We start from the raw sequence: 15,882 nt of genomic DNA on the forward strand, positions 1-15,882 counted from the left end.
GGTAACTTGTTTTTGATTGTACAGGATCCCATAGTTAAGAGACTTTGGATTTTTAAGGAGAACGTGAATATTTAAATCATTGGGAATTTTTAATGACTGTGGGACTTTTAAAGTTAGACTGTGCTTTGTAGTATAATATTCATATGAACATGAGTTCTTGGGGACAAGGTAGGAAAGATATGGCTTAGCAGTGACTTGTTTGTGTGTCAAGCTGACAAGGGGGAGACTTGTGATGGCTAATCTTGGTTGTCAGTTGGACACACTTGGGAAGATGGAATCTCAGCTGTGGAATTGCCTCTGTCAGATGGGTCAGGGGGCAGCCTTGGACATTTCTTACTTGTTCATTGACATGGGAGGGCCAAGCCCACTGTGGGCAGTGCCATTCCTGGGCAGGTGGGTCTGGACTACATAAGAAATGCAGGTAGGGCTGGGGAGATGCTCAGTAGTTCGGAGTACTTGTTACTCTTGCAGAGGACCCAGATTCATTTCCCAGCACCCACATAGTGACTTACAACATCCATAACTCCATTACCAGCAGATCTGATGCCCTCTTTTGAACTCTGTGGGTACTAGGCATACACATAGTACACATACATGCATGCAGGCAAAACATTCATACACATAAATTAAATTAATCTCAAACTATTTTCAAAAGAAAGACAGATGAATGTGAGCCCAGGAAAAAAGCCAATATGCAGCAGTGTTCTTCTGTGGTTTCTGCTCCAGGTTCCTGTTTGAGTTCCTGCCATGACTTTCTTCGACGATAGGCTGTAGTCTGAAGTTGCTTTGTGTCTCTTTGCAGAGAGCCCCTTAATTCTTGTCTCCATTAACCCTGATTTGCTTTTTATCAGCAGAGCATGAATTTTCTGCAGATGATTTTCTTTCAGTATTTTGTGTCTTATTTCTTTCTCTCTTTAACATAAGGTTCTTGAACACATCTATGTTGTTGGAATTTACCAGTTCACTCATTCTTTGTTGCTAAGTACAATTTCACTATATAGATACACCATTGTTAGCTCATTACCTCATCAGTAGATATTTCCAGTCTTTTTCAATTAATATTGTGACTAAAGAACTGAACTTAAGGGCATATCTTTGAGTGGATATGTATTTTCATTTCTCTTGGGTAAGTGCTTAGAAGTAGAATTACAGAACCATACTATAGATATATTATTTAATATTACACAATATATTATATGCAATAATATATTGTGTAATATTAATCATATATAATATATAATATTACATAATATGTATTATATAAAATTATATATATATTACAACTCTGTAATTCCACTTCTAAGCACTTACCCAACAGAAATACGTGTGTGTGTGTGTGTGTGTGTGTGTGTGTGCTATATGTGTGTAGATGCCCACAGGGGTCAGAAGAGGTCATCAAATCCCATGAATTACAGGTCTTGTAAGTTTCCCACTGTAGGTGGTAGGGACTGAACTCAGGTCCTCTGGGAGAGCAGTAAGTGCTCATAACTGCTGAGCCATCTCTCCAGCCTCAGTCAGTGTTTTTCTAATCATAATGGATGGTGAGCACTTTCTTGTGTGTATTTATCTTCCCTAGGTCTTCCTAAAAATGTTTGTGTTTATATTGAATTGTTTGATTTTCTTATGGAGTTATGATAATTTCTAACATAGTCTATGTACAAGTTATTTATAGATACAGGTTTAATAAATGTTTCCTCCCACTGCCAAATTTTAGCAAATGTTCTAAATTTTGATAATGTCCAATCAATGTCTTTGGTAGAGATTTGTTAGTTAAAAATTTTCACTACAGTAAGACTTTTTTCTATGCCTTTTTCTCAAATTTAGTTTTCATACTGTTGATCAATAATATATTTTCAGTTAATCTTTGGATGTCATCTGAGTATCACTTTATATGGATATCCATTTTTTTAATCTCCTGTTGTTGAAAAGCTTTTAATTCTTCCATTACTTACTGCAGTGTGTTTATCAACAAAACCGTTTGTTATATGTGCGTGTCTTTCAAACCTCGGCCGTTCACTTGCTGTCTTGATTACATGGGGTCCCACGTTGGTTACAGCAGATATTATATAAATCTTGAAATCAGGTATTATTGGTCCTATAACTTTATTGTCTTTCTAGATTGTTCTGACTATTTTGAATTTCTGTGTATTTAAGAATGAATTGATGAATAACCTTTAAGAGAGCGCTTTAGCTCTCAGTGTGTAAAGAATTTTTATCTAGAGTGTGTAAAGAACTCTGGATATGTCGAACACATTCATAACAAAAGCAGAACAGAATGGAGATGAATTTCTCTTTAAAGCTCATCCTTTATGTCTTTAGCACATCTGGATTATTTGTGCTAACAAAGATGACCATTAAGGTAGAGAATCTAGGATGTTGTAGGCAATTCTTAAAACATTTAGAAGTGTGCCGGCTGGTGGTGGTGCACACCTTTAATTCCAGCACTCAAGAGGTAGAGGCAAGTGGATCTCTGTGAGTTTGAGGCCAGCCTGATCTACGGAGTGAGTTCCAAGACAGCCAGGGCTGTTACACAGAGAAACCTCGTCTTAAAAAACAAAACAAAACAAAACAAAACAAAAAATTTAGAAATGGCCAGGCGGTGGTGGCGCACGCCTTTAATCCCAGCACTCGGGAGGCAGAGCCAGGCGGATCTCTGTGAGTTCGAGGCCAGCCTGGACTACCAAGTGAGTCCCAGGAAAGGCGCAAAGCTACACAGAGAAACCCTGTCTCGAAAAACCAAAAAAAAAAAAAAAAATTTAGAAATGTAAGTGAACAGTTTAGTTCTTGGAACTGTCCAGGATCTGGTGGATTGTGTTAAATCTGGGCTGCATCTTTCCGAGTAGAAGGCAGATTCAAATTCTGTTTGTCACTGTCCCAACCAGTCGTCAAAGGAGTCCTCCTTGTGTGCGATGTGGAAAGGTCTGCAGTCCTTGCAACTCTGTCATGCTCACGATACTCATTTCCAACTGAGTGTCGAGGGCAGTTTCTGATGGTTTTGCTTTCCTCCGGACAGCTGTCAACCTGGCTCCTCTAAATGGAACCCTTTCTTCCTCACTATAGTCATGCTGCTCCAAGGATCCATATCTGTTCATATACATGTTCATGTGTTTGTGTACATGTATGTGCAGGAGTCATGCATATGTGTACATGTGGAAGCCAGTGGTTGGTGTCCATTGTTTTTCTCAATCACTCTCCACCTTATTTTTTGAGACAGGATCTCTTCACTGATCTCAGATCTCATCAGTTTGGCTAGGCTGGAGTTTTAAGAGTTTCCAGCACAACCTATGTTAGACATTGAGCCCTGTCTTCTTTCAGTATCTTCCTGGCATTAGATACACATTGCAAGCACCAGAGATCATCCTTATTTCCTCCTCGCCAGAGCTGGGATTAGAGATGCACATCACCACGTCTGGCTATGATGTAAGTTCTGGGAATTTAACTCAGGTCTTATGGTGGTTTAAATGAGAATGGGCCCCATGGACTCATATATTTGAATGTTTGTCTTCCAGTAGTGGAACTATTTGGGAAGGATTAGAAGGCATGGCCTTGTTGGAGGAGGTGTGTCACTGGGGGTGGGCTTTGGGTTTCAAAAAGCCCATGCCAGGCCTAGTGTCTTTCTCTGCCTGCAACTTGCAAATCCAATGTGAGCTCTCAGCTACTGTTCCAGCACTATGTCTGCCTGCCTGCCATCATGTTTCCCATTCATGATAATCATGTAAGCAAACCCCCAATTAAATGCTTTCTTTTATAACTTGCCTTGGTCATGGTGTTTCTTTACAGCAATAAACAGTAACTAAGAAAGATCCTCATATTCATGTGGGCAAGAACTTTACTGACTGAGCTGTCTCCTGAGCCCCAGAACATGGGTTGATATCAATCCATACTCTACCTTCAGCTCAGTCCATCTTCAGCGCTTCTGTCTTACTGGATTCTTTGTCAGGGGACAGTGGCTACTAGTTCATTGAGGTTTTCATCTGTGCACTGATTAGAACAAATATTTTCAACATGCCTTGTATTTGTGCACCAGACATTGACAATTAGAAAGCACTCAAACTATTATATTCTGGTTATCGAAAGCTCAAGGCCCTGAAATAGGATGCCTGAGACAATGTATTCCACATCCTAGCATCCTCTAATGATCAATGCATTAATCAGAATCAGTAGTGACAGCATAGTAAATACTTGTCAGAATAAACTTATTAAAAATACATTAGTTCTAAATAAAATCTTGTATTGATTTGTCATTTGTTCTATTAATAGGAAACTTTACACCTGCTCTCAAATCATCTAATCAAAAAATACCTGTTTCCCAGACAGGCTGAAGTTAAATGATTAGTATAATTTCTCTGTGTGGAAGAGAAGGTGATAGCTCATCAGCATGCACAGTTTGGCCTGTCTAACTTCCAGAAAAGCAGTGAAGAGAGCAGATATGGGAGGTAATTGAGGTTCCCGTACAGGGTGGAACATTTATATGAATGGAGGAAGGCAACGTTTCCTTTCTGAGTAAGTGTCAGAGATGCAACATCGAGGCTTTGATACTGCATTCCCTCGGTTTTAGCTCGGTTGTCTTCTCAGAAGCCAAGAAAGCAAGAATCTCTAAGAAATGCATTAAAGTTTTCAGACCCCAGCAGAGACCTATGTAACAATTAACAGTCACCCAGAATGGAAACAGTGACAATCTCACGGTCCAGGGAGGGTTTTTCACAAGGGATTTTGGAATTCAGGAAACTAGCCCTTTAGTCCGACTTTGTTACTGTCTATCATTAACACACTGCAGCAGGAGGTTTTTCAGAAAGTGTGTAAATTGGCTTGGTGGAGAGTCAGTCAGTTAGGTGATAGTTTTCATTTTTAATTAAGCCCTGTCTTACTTTAGTATCTCCCCAGGAGTCTGATACAAGTTGCAATTCATTTTGGGGGCTTAAACCTACTTCCAACATTCCCTCATTAAATTTTAAGTACAGAAAAATCTCTATTTATGTAGCTCTATTTTTTTTTTTTTTTTTTTTTAGCAAGCCTCTACATCAGATCTTAGAATAGTTGGAGAATGATCAGAAGCATGTGAATGTGGAGTTCAGGGCCTTCGCTTTGCCAAGATAGAAACAAGCCTGCCAGATGCTGTCTAGTCTTCTGATGAGTAGCCATCCTTTCTGCACAGCTGCAGCACCTGCTCAGAGCAGCATCTTCAGTGGGAAGTGGAAGTCACCCTTGCTGCTAATCTCTGGCTTGGAGCACAGACACCACAACGATCGCTGGCTGGATCCTGGTGCCTCGGTTCCTGCTTTACTAATAATCCTTTTTACTCAACACTTCTCAAGAAAGAGTTCCTGGTAGACCTATGACCAGAAGCAGAACACCAGCATTCAGGAGTGAGGGACTGCACCACAGGAGGAGAACACAGTGTCTCACCTGGGCCAGCCCCGAACCCTCATTCACGGACACTATTGTGGCTAACATATCTGAATGGATCTGGTTCCAGGCTCTGACTTTCAGATGGCTTCTTTTGCAGTCAGTCTAACCTGCTTGTCGAACTGAAAACAAAGGCAGCCCCCAAACCTAGCCTTCTGCTCCATGCTCATTCCCCTCCGTGGCACTGCATCTGCCTTTGGAACCCTCCCCTCCTCATTCTGTTCAATTTGATAACGCACCAAAAGGAAAGTTCATTTCCTACCTTGGGGAATAAGCCATGGCGATTGGGTAGTTACTGCTGGGTCACTGGAGGAGACTTTTCAGTTGGGGATGATTTATGCAATGAGCTAGAGCTCAGTTTAGGGAGCAGTGCCCGAAGCCTTCTCATGACCTCAAGTTGACCACTGAAATGTCAGGACTTAAAAAGTTCAGAGCCTCTGCAGAGGCACTAAACAAGGGCAGCTGAGGACATGAAGCCTCTTGCTCAGTGAGAATTTTACTTCTATGAGGAAGGCAAAAATCTTCCTTTAGCAACTAGTGTTATTGATTTGTTTGTGTATGTGAAAAACCTCAGTACAGAGTCTTCTAATCTGCTCAGGGTGTGATCTAGGTCATATGGCCACATGACTAGTCACACAATCTAAAGGCTAGAAAAACAATATTCAAATTTTTGTCTTTAGAAAGGTAAGTTTTCTAGTTAGAGTTGACTGTCGACTTGACACAGCATAAAGCCAACCCAGAGGGGAGTCTTAATTGAGATATTACCCAGATGAGATTGGCCTGTGGGTATGTCCATGGGGAATTGTCTTGATTGTTAATTGATATAGGAGAACCAGCCCACTGTGGGTGGCATCATTCCCTAGGTAGGTGGTTCTGGGCTGCTTAAGAAAGCTGAGCTTGTGAGCTGACCAGCAAACAATGTTCTTCCGTGGTTTCTGCTGTACTTCTTAGCTATGAGTGAGTTCCTGTATCAGGAATAATATTGTGTGGATTAGCAAACAGGCCTGGCTTAAAGTTCATACCCTGAGTTCTCTCAATGCTGACCTGTAAGCTGAAATAAACCATTCTCTCCCCTAAGTCACTTTAGTCATGCTATTTATCCACAGAAACAGGATGAAACTAGATAAGCAGGAGGAAGATGAGTAAAGACTGGTGATCATTCCAGACATTAATTAACTTCTCGTTTCTTTATTTATTCAGTGTCCTAGACAGGGGCTCAGAATTTCCAGTGCCTATTCATTAGTTCTTCACATTTACTCCTTATTTTATTGGTTGTACTTTCCTATGTGTTTAGTTGTTTGCTTGGGCATTTGTTCTCCACAGATGGGATAAAGTTCAAGTTTCAGACAGGGGTGTCTGAGACCCTCCATGCTTGTTTTTAGTTCTCCTTTCCAGCCGTCTCCACTTCCACTTCTTCATATGTTCTGGTAAGTTGGCACTCTTGTTGCCTTGATTACAGAGGTAAAGCTTACTCCTCAGTCAAGACCACCTCCGTCTGGGTCTTTTCTGGGAAGTGTTCTTAAAGAAGGTCCCTGAAGGTAGCAATAGCAGAGCACCATCATGGTGATTTGGTGGCAATGACCAAGCATCATCACGATGGTTTGATAGCAAAGGCCGAGCACCATGATGGTGGTTTTCTTACACGCTTGTATGTTCCAATGCCAGAGGACTTCCTATCTGGTACAACAGGTAGACCTGGGAGCAGAGCCTGCAAGGCAAACACACAGTAAGTGTTCAGTGTAACAGACCATAATATTCCTGGGGGAGCAAACCACTGTTTACTACTTCCCCTTGTTTCCCAAACATTCTGAGTCAATGGCCTAAAAAACTCTGTCAGATAAACCAATGCTATTGCTTGATTAACCAAATGTGCCAAGAACCTAGTAATATTGATGGATATCGATGCTGCTGTCACTCCATCCACATGCTGACTACATTTGCTACTGACTGCCCTGTGGAATGCAGTGGCTATCAGTAGCTGTGCATGTTGGTGTGGCTTTCTTCTTTTTCTTTGTCTAATTTCCTCTGCAACAATAGTAGTCATTTCATTTCCCTTCTTGTTCACCTGTTCTTATCTGATTAGTATCGCTACATAGAAGGCCTTTCTATGACTCAGTGGAGCAGGGAAATTCTTGTAATCGAGAAGCGAAGTCCAAATGTCCTAGCATAAACATCATTTTGTCTTCACAGCCATGGTCTCTGGCAGGCAGATTTTGTGTGCCATGTCACAAGGTTTGATTCATTGAAGAATGAAGAATGACTACTTCCTCACAGAATGGACTCTGAGGGCTATTGAGTTCTCTTTAAGCTTCTCAGTTAATTAAAATAATGACAATACCAAATTCAGGTTGCTTAATATATATTAATAGACCTGAAAATTCTCTAGCTTTCTTGGAATAGACATTGCTGGGGAACAGACCATTGGAGACTGCGGTGAGCCAGCAGGCTTGCTTGGTGATAGGAAGAATATCTCTATTCCAAGGGGATTCTCTAAAAAAATGGCAAAAAAAAAAAGAGGAAAAAGTTGAACCTGTAGAAATATATTTATTCTTCTAAAATAGCTTTAAAATTAGATTTGTTCTCTCTCTGTCTCTCTCTGTCTCTCTCTGTCTCTCTCTCTCTCTCTCTCTCTCTCTCTCTCTCTCTCTCTCTCTCTCTGTGTGTGCGTGTGCCACTGTGCACGTGTGGTAGCATGAGGATGACTTGTGAGAGTCGGGTGTCTCTGTTTACCATCAGGGTCCAGGGATTGACCCTAGGTCTTCAGGCTTGATGGTAAGCACCTTTATCTCCTGAGCCGTCTCACTGGCCCTTATTTATTTTAATTATCAGCATGTTTATTCTCAATATACATGTGTGTTTTGGAGCTCAGCCTATGATGCCAGTTTTACACAGGCTAGATACTGTCAGACAGTAACAATGGCAAACCCAGAAAGCCTCACCTGCCTGCTTGACTTAGTTTGGACTGTTTGGGGACAAAATAAGGAAGCAGGTGAAGTTTTGCTGTCCCTTTTTTCTTCAGTAAATACTTATTTAGTGGTTACTGGGGAATTAGTCAGATGTGGGATGGAAGCCATGTGTTGGCTGTGTAGCTCTGGGGATGTTGCTCACCACTTTTAAAGTTTGGTTTAAAACTCAGGTTTCTGAGATACAGCTAACGTACCGTGTATTGTGTGAGTGGATGTGACTGTTGTAAGGTATAGTTATTCCTCTTGTCTCCAACATGGCTCCCCATCTGCATTAGACACAGCCTGGTCCTTGCTCATAAGGTCTGTCATCTGGCTTGAAGAAGAGAACTAAATATGCTGTAAGATGGGATAATTCCAGGGTGATAAATAGGCATAAACCAGACATTATGGGATTAGAAAGTGCGTGCATTTGGAATCTACAGAGACAGTAGAGACGCTTCATGAAGTTGAGGCATCTTTGCTGAACCTCAGGAATAAGTAAGATCTTAATGGAGAGAGGGGACAGGGACCGACCGTTGTTAGAGCCAAACTGCCCCTTCTTTAACCTACAGGCTCTCCATGGTTTCCACTGCATTCCTCTTCCTTTATGCATGCTCCTCAAAGAAGGGTAAGATACGGCTGTCTTCGGAGACTCATCTTGTATCTGCACACTATGTGTAAGTCTTGTGAGGAAGGCACAGCAGAGGCCCTGTGACCCTGAGGAATTGGTGTTTTGTGCTCTGTAATGATCAGGACCTACTGAACTTGAGTAAGACTTAGTCAGCTTGGGGAAAAAGTGTTTCTGTCTAGACAGAAAGACACCAGAGAGGTGTTCCTCTTGACCCTGTCTATAACTTTATTGTAGCTAGAGTTTTCCTGCCTGGCCCACGGTCAGGACAAATCTCTCTCACCCGCCAGTCCCACAGCCTCTCAGACCCGACCAAGTAAACACAGAGACTTATATTAGTTACAAACTGTATGGCCGTGGCAGGCTTCTTGCTAACTGTTCTTATATCTTAAATTAATCCATTTCCATTAATCTATACCTTGCCACATGGCTTGTGGCTTACTAGGATCTTCCCACTCGGCTTGTCACAGTGGCGGCTGGCAGTGTCTCTCTCTCAGCCTTCCACTTCCCAGAATTCTTCTCTTTGTCCCGCCTATACTTCCTGCCTAGCCAATGGCCAATCAGTGATTTATTTACTGACCAATCAGCAACACACTTGACATACAGACCATCCCACAGCACTTTATGTTGGAGAGATAGTTCCCTTTGGAAACATGGAGTTATTAAGAAACTTGGAAAGTTGGCAGAAAAGTTGTGAGGACCTTTTAGCACACTACATAGACAAGTCCTTGATGTGGTCTAGGTGTCCCTTAAGGTCCTGCGCATCTGAGATTGCATCTCAGCTCTGTCTTTTGCCAATGATTGGTCTTGGGCAGGTTGGTAGCCTCTCTGAGTTTAGCACCATCAGTAAAGCATGGACACTAGATCTCCCTATGTCACTGTTGTGGGCATTAGAGGAAACAGCTACCGGACATGTAAAGCCCTGAGATGGGAAGCCATAGAGTCTTAGTTTTTCCTTTTTGTTTTCTGTTTTCCTTATCCTACCATCACTGTGTATTTATATAGAGCAAACACGAGGACTGAGAGGGCAGTTCTATGGCAGAAACTCCTCTAGCATGGACAAAACTTTGTATACAGTCCCCAGAAGAGATTCGGTAAGTGAGAGGTGGGAGGGAGAGAGTGTGTGTGTGGGGGGGGAGGGGTAGATAGATAAGTATTCCAGCAGGTATCAACTATGATAAAAGGCATCCAGAATATTGACTAACAAACACAGCCTTCCAGAGGGTTAGCATGGAGGTAGCCATGGTAACCAAGGGTTGCACCTCCAGCCCCCAAAGAGGTAAAGTTCTGGTAAAGAACAGTGTGGTCAAGGTCCTTATCCTGGCCAGTTCATCTCCCTCATTAGGAGACCCCTGTCCAGTGCTGAAATTGAATAAATGAGCTTCACTAAGTAAGGAGATGTAAGGAAACCTATTCTTAAATGTAAGATTAAGTGGATCTCGTCTCCTAGTGGCATTTTGAAAGAGAAAATTTTGTTTCACAAGGAAAAAAAAAGCATTAAGAATCTTCTGTAGGTTGGAGAAGGTTTTGTGGGAAGGATGGTGGAAACAGGCTTGAGGGGGCAGGGAGTTTACTCAAGGTCACTGGACTCAGAAATTAAACATTTACTTTACCTGGGTATAAGTGGCTCCATCATAGTGGAGTATAATTTCCCGTTTTTAAATTGCTTGTTTAATGGGCCATGGTGAATTGTGCACACTGGCTTTTTCTGGCACAGCTAATGATGTGTTCTTATAGCTCGCCCATGAGTCCCCCCTCACTTCATTATCTCCTGGTTCTCTTGGTCCTCTTTACCCTAGTCTGAAAAAGACAAGTGCACCACTGAGGCAGAGGCACCATGAGGAAGATGGATGTGCACCTAACATGGATCCAGACTTCAGAGGTTCTGTGCATCTAACATGGATCCAGACTTCAGAGGTTCTGTGCACCTAACACGAACCCAGACTTCAGAGGTTCTGTGCACCTAACATGGATCCAGACTTCTGAGGTTCTGTGTACCTAACATGGATCCAGACTTCAGAGGTTCTGTGCACCTAAACATGAATCCGGACTTCAGAGGTTCTGTGCACCTAACACGGATCCAGACTTCAGAGGTTTTGTGCACCTAACACGGACCCAGACTTCAGAGGTTCTGTGCACCTAACACGGATCCGGACTTCAGAGGTTCTGTGCACCTTACACAGATCCAGAATTCAGAGGTTCTGGGTCCTGTCTTGGTTCTCAGTCTTCTTTTCTCAACATGGTGTTTGAGTCAGATGAGGAAAAGTTGTTTCCTTAAAGAGAAGCTGGAAGTCAGGATCGAATAAATCCTAGTTTTGACTGTCAGTGTGAAAGGATGGACCACGAGTGGTTAAGAAAGTCTTGCTTAAATTTAGCCAACAGCTTTCTGGTTGGACTTCAGGATTGTTCTACAAGAGGAAACACATGCCTGCTATTATAAATCTAGCCATGAACTCAGGGTTGTTGAGTTCACAGGCCCCATGGGTGAACTCATGACTATTATTCTGTTAAATGGACATAGCATCACACTGCCCTCTAGATTCATATCTCTCTACCCATAGATTAGTGCAGCTCTTGGACCTCATCCGAGAAGGTTCTCTGTGCAGTGGATGGTGGTTAATGCAGAAACTCCAAGGGCAGAGAACGAGTGACAGCAGTGTGCTCAGCCACAAATAGGATATTTAAATGACTATCACCTGCCAAGGCTCAGGGCCCATTATAGAAGATGGAACAGAAAGACTGTAAGAGCCAGAGATCAGGGAGGACTAGAATAAAGTGGGGTCTCCTGGATCTGACAGGATGCTACACTCAGGACCTCACAGCTTCTGCAGCTGCCTGCACAAGACCCACACAAGATCCAGCCAATCAATGTCTAGATGGAGTGGGGAGAGGTTCCTGAGCCCCTACCTCTAACTGAGGAGCCATTGCTGGGGATGCTGTGAATGTGTTGCTCTGATTGATTGATAAATAAAATGCTCATTGGCCAGTAGCCAGGCAGGAAGTATAGTGTAGGCGAGATAAGGAGAGAGGAGAATTCTGGGAGGTGGAAGGCTGAGTCAGGAGTCAGTGCCAGCCGCCACCATGAGAAGTGAGAAGTAAAGATACCGGTAAGCCATGAACCACGTGGCAAGGTATAGATTAATAGAAATGGGTTAATTTAAGATGTAAAAACTAGATAGCAAGAAGCCTGCCACAGTCATACAGTTTATAAGTAATATAAATCTGTGTGTTTACTTGGGTCTGAGTGGCTGCGGGTCCGGCGGGACTGGAGAAATCTCCAACTACAAGTCATAGACTGTTGATGATGGCTTCTACCTCTAACTGAGGGGCCATGGAGTTGATGGATTCTAGGGGAAGGAGAGTCAGGTTTTTTTTTTTTTTTTTTTTTTTTAAGGATATGGCCTCTGGCAGGTTGACCAGGCTACAGTGGGTAACCCCATATCCAGGGTACATGAACCACACAGATTAGACTTAAGTTATTTTAGAACAAAGAACATGAAGTTGGTGGGGCTAGGGAGGTGAGGGGGTAGATCTGGGAGGAGTTAGAAGGAGGTGGAGGGAATGTGATTAAAATACAGTGTATAGAATTGTCAAAGAAGTAATGGAATATTTTGCAAACTTCAATTTGTGTTTGACAAATGTGTGGGCCACTGTGCTGTATGTGTTTGTGTTGGTTGTATCTTAGGAAACAAGCAATCAAACGTTTCTGCCATTGGATAAAGATCGCCTGCAAAGGCTTGTGGGGGAAGCTCTTCAGATTCTGTAAAATGACACTGCTGGATCCGTGACAAACCTAATGGGTTAGAGCTTGGAGGCCAACTAGTTTGCAATTAAACACACATTGCTCTCCACATGGAAATGATCAAGCCTGCTAAGCCTGCTTGGAGCTCAATGCCACCTGTGCCTCTCACCAAGGTTGTTGTGACAGATAAAAGGATGGTATTGAGGGAGACAAGTGTTCCCCAGCGTAACTATTTAATAATAGGTCATTCTGCACACAGACCATTTTCCTTTCAGAGCCTTTATATGACTCCACAATAGTTTCAGGAAAACTTTAACCTTGTAGTATCAGCATTACAGGAACCAGGAAATGGTCCAGTCAGGGAACAGCTTGCTGCAGAGCTGTGAGGACCTGAGTTCAATCCATGTAAGAAAGGCAGTGTACCAATGCATCCTGACATCATAGTACTGTGGAGGCAGAGACAGGAAGATTGCTGGGGCTTGCTGACCAGCCTGTCCAGCTAAATTGGTGAGTTTCAGGTACAGTGAGGGACCCTGACCTGCAAACTAAGATGGAAGCTAATAAAGAAGACACCAAGAGTAGATCTCTGGTACTTCAACACACACATGCTCATACACAGACATGCACACACACGCATACACATGGGCAATACAGACACATGAACATTTGCACACACAGAAAAATAAAAAGAATCAACACTAAAGATAGTTTGTCTCATGGTTGAATATCTTAAGTCAAAATTTAGGAAAGTTTTAAACTGGGTGGTGGAGGCACATGCCTTTAATCCCAGCACGCAGGAGACAGAGGCAGGTGGATCTCTTAGTTCGAGGCCAACCTGGTCGATAGAGTGAGCTCAAGGACAAACAGAGTTACACAGAGAAATCCTGTCTCACAAAAACAAAAAAACAAAAACAAAAACTAAGCCAAAACAAAACAAAAAGACCCCACAAGTTTTAAAAGCCAGAGACATTTTTTTTTCTCTTTTTCTTTTGCAATTGACACAGTGCTTTTTTTAGAGTCTGTGGTTAATAGTGGTCACTGCCCATTGTGTTGCAGGTTGGCGGAACCCAGTGCTGCACAACAGCGGCACCCCCCCCCCCATTGTATTCCACTGCGGCACCACAGCGTGCTTATCAGCTTTACTATTCTCTTCTGAGGTCACCATTCTTTCTGCCTTTCTTTTCTTTACTATACACATATAAATCGAAACTATCTCTTATTCTCTTGCTTATCCTGTTGAAGTGAGTCTGCTGTGAAAAAAATGTTATCACGAGCAAAAAGACAAAATAAAACCTGTTTCACATCTTGCTAGTTGTCTCATCTCTAATTCAGGACCTGGAGGCTGAATGAATGCCTGACTTTGTGTAAAGAGGAATGTGTAGGTGATCTGATGAACATCTCACAATGAGACGCATCAAAAAACCACATTTAAAGGAGAAAGAAATAACTTATTATGGTCAGTCTCGGGAATATGGAACTCCTTTCTCCTGAATGTGTTGTTTCAACTCTAAGCTACTTCTGCCTTCACAAATTTTTCAGAGTAGAGGAAACTGATGGAAAAATTCATTCTATGCACCCTTGCTTGGATGGCAGGGTCAGTATTTATCATCGGTAGCACAAGTTATTGAACTCATTTTATCATTGGCTCTTAGCAGGCTTAAGGCAAGGTAAACTCCTGACTGTTTCTCTGGGTTTCTAGAAGGGTGTTTAGGATCAGCTGTTTAATTATTCGTTAATTAAGAATACCAACAGATGCTCTCTTGGTGCAAGGTTAAAGACAAATCTAGAATGCCCAGTCTAGAGGGTGGAAAAGTCGGAAGGGACTAGTGGGATGGGCTGGACAGTGTCTTTGCAATCAGGAAAGAAACACAGGGCTGGGGACAAGCTTAGCAGGTAGAGTGCTTGCCTGCCATGTGTGAAGCCACATCTTTGACCCACAGCATTGGATAAAAGGGGTACAGTGGTACATGCCGACACTCTCAGTACTTAGGAAGATCAGACATTCAGGGTCATTCTGGAGCTACACAGGGAAAGCGAAGCCAGCCTCAAATAACTGACATTGAAGGTCAGCCAGAGCTACAGATTGAGACTCTGCCTCAGAAGCCAAAAGCTAGGGGCATAGCCCAGTGGTAGAATACTTGTTTACCATGAAGGAGGCCCTGACTCCAATTCTTGGCACTGGGGTAGGCTTGGGGGAGCATCAAGATATCCTTACCAGAATCTACTATCAATTTAAATGAATCTTTCAAAAACTTCCTACAGATTGCTATTGCATTTCAACCTTTGTTTTTCTTCAAGTAGTTCAGGGTGTAGCAACTAAAGTCCCCTTATTACCTGTATCGTTTATTGTTATTACCCATCATTTTATCTTATTCTACTCATTAAGAATACTAATAGACACTCTCTTTCATGTGCATATGTGCTTGTTCACATGTATGCAGGTGCACATGTATGTACATGTGAGTGGAGCCTAGAGGACAATGTTAGGTAGAGTCCCTCAGGAATGCTGCCCACCTTGTTTTTGAGACAGGGTCTCTCACCATCCTATGGCTCATGAAATACGCTAGATTGTGACCAGTGAGCCCCAGGAATCCACTTGTCTTGGCTTTCCCACCTCTGGGAATTATAAGCAACTGCCACCATAACTGGCTCTTTTTTTGTGGATTCTGGGGATTGAATTTGCGTTCTCCGGCTAGTAAGGCAAACGTATTCCCTATGGAACCACCTCCCCAGCTTCTCTAATAGACACTTTCTATGTTTTCAGAGTTAGTCCACTGCAGTTTAACATGAAAACTATTTCCAGCAAGACTCTCCTCTCCATCTTCTAGGTTAAACAAACAAAATCAAAGGAGGCAAACCATGCCTGGCTGTGTGATTATTTTCATTAGCAGGGAGTCTGACTCCTGTGTGATTGTGATGCAAGCTACCCTGCTGAACCTCCCCTCCCCTCCTAGGAAACAGTCTCTGAAGAGTCGACACCTCCTGACAGGCGCCATCTGGACAGCCCTTCCTTAGCTCCCACTGCGACGCCGCCCTCCAAGTGCCTTTCTGCGCATGGGCAGCGACAACAGAGAGAGCTAAGGTGGCTTCCAGTTTGGATCCTCCGGGAATCACCAAGCATGAGCCTACAGGCATAAAGACCCACTAAGAGGTGTGTTTCC

General features: G+C 42.7%; 1 long non-coding RNA gene across 1 annotated transcript in view; it reads left to right on the top strand.

Annotated features, from left to right (window-relative positions):
- The first annotated feature begins 15,703 nt into the window (after nucleotides 1–15,703).
- The window catches only part of LOC131910320 (uncharacterized), a 1,205-nt gene continuing 1,026 nt past the window's right edge, over nucleotides 15,704–15,882 (top strand). Inside the window, exon 1 of the long non-coding RNA XR_009379098.1 lies at nucleotides 15,704–15,872. This is a non-coding gene — a long non-coding RNA (uncharacterized LOC131910320). The remainder of the gene's footprint in view (nucleotides 15,873–15,882) is intronic.

Source organism: Peromyscus eremicus, chromosome 5 (genome assembly GCF_949786415.1).
Source record: "Peromyscus eremicus chromosome 5, PerEre_H2_v1, whole genome shotgun sequence".
Taxonomy (NCBI): Eukaryota; Metazoa; Chordata; class Mammalia; order Rodentia; family Cricetidae; genus Peromyscus; species Peromyscus eremicus.